Genomic DNA, 1626 nt, shown 5'->3' with positions numbered 1-1626 from the left:
GCCAGATGCGCTGAGCAAGCGGATAGTGGATAAAGATGTGAGTGTTGTCTTCGTCATCGAACCCGCATCTTGGACATAGTTCATTAGTGACGATATGTTTATGAAACAGATTGTCTTGGAGTTGAGCCGATCCCGAAAGAGGAGCCAGGCAAAGATCTTCACACGGTTAGAAATACATGAAGACCATATGAAAACGGCATGCATGCCTTCATCGTGGTTGCCCATGGATAGCTGGTAGCCAGCCTTAGTTGAGAACCATAGGCCGCAATTTTATATGTGTATGCACATGAGGTATAAAATAAACTTTTGGACTTTTTTATGAAAAGGGCTACCGGGACCGGGAGGATGGGCTCTGAATCGCTTTCTGGGCTTGATGCGTGTGTACTTGAACGTAACATATGAAGTACCTAACTGGTATTGTCTTAAAAAAAAAGTACCTAACTGGTTTTCATAACCCCAAAAAACTGGTTTCCATTAAAAAAGTACATAACTGGTAAGTAAAAGATTACCGAAAACAAAGTGTCACCCACTCTCGGAGCAACTCCAATGCAAAGACCAATTTTATCCGTTTGGGTCATCTTGACAAAAAACTTGGCCCAACGAGGCGATCTAAACGGACGTGTGTCCGCCTGCTTCCGTTTGTTATCCGCCCCGACCCAAACTGAATGCAAATATGGGCCACAAATGGGTCCGCGACGGACAAAAGCGAACGCTCCCATCGTCCGTTGTTGCCCTCTCATGTCTTCCCTGGTCCCACTATTCGGCGGCACGGCACGGGCCGCTCGATGAGGCGAGATCCCCACCTAGTAGAGCGCCGCCCACACGCGTTGTCCCACCCCTCGCCGGCGCCGAGGCCCATCCCCATGCCAGCTGGTGCGCTCACTCCTCCTTGACCCCCGCCACGGCGGCCCCGTCTTCCCACCCGGGCATGCCTGCGGGGGCTGCGGGGAGGCATTGTTGGCATTGTCACCGGCTGCGAGGCTTGCCACCTTGAACGACGGCGTGGAAGCCGAGGAGGGCGGGCTGGAGCTAGGGATGAGGCGGCGGTCAAGCATGGACGTGGGCTCCGCCCAGAACCGCCGCTCACCTTCGGCTGTCGGTATACCTGGCCAAACCTCGTGTCGGGCCGAGCCAAGCCCGAGCCAAAAAACATGGGCCTGATCCCGGCCCGGCCCGGCCATCGGGCCTAGTTTTTGGGCCAAAGCCTGGCCCGAACACGCAAAAGCCCGCTGGGCCTCGGGCCTCGGGTCAGGCCCCTTCAGAAAACTGCAAAAATGACGGGCCCGGGCCCGGCCTGGCCAGGCCATCGGGCTCAAAATCTAGGCTCGAGCCCGGCCCGAGAGCAACGTCGGGCCGGACCGGGTCGGGCTTTTTTGGGCCGGGCTGCCCATGGCCAGGACTAGCTGTCGGCCATGGCGGAGCAGCTCCTCTGTGCCAGATCCTGTGAGGGAGAAGAAGGGAGGAGGGGGCGGTGACGTCGGCGAGCCCGCGCCCTGGGGTTGGGGCTGCGGCGGTGGTCGGACATGGGCTCCGCCCAGAACCGCCGCTCACCTTGGGCCGTCGGCCATGGCGGAGCAGCTCCTCTGCGCCAGATCCAGTGAGGGAGAAGAAGGAAGGAGGGGGGGG

Source organism: Triticum aestivum, chromosome 4A (assembly GCF_018294505.1).
Source record: "Triticum aestivum cultivar Chinese Spring chromosome 4A, IWGSC CS RefSeq v2.1, whole genome shotgun sequence".
NCBI lineage: Eukaryota > Viridiplantae > Streptophyta > Magnoliopsida > Poales > Poaceae > Triticum > Triticum aestivum.
This window is presented reverse-complemented; position numbering follows the sequence as displayed.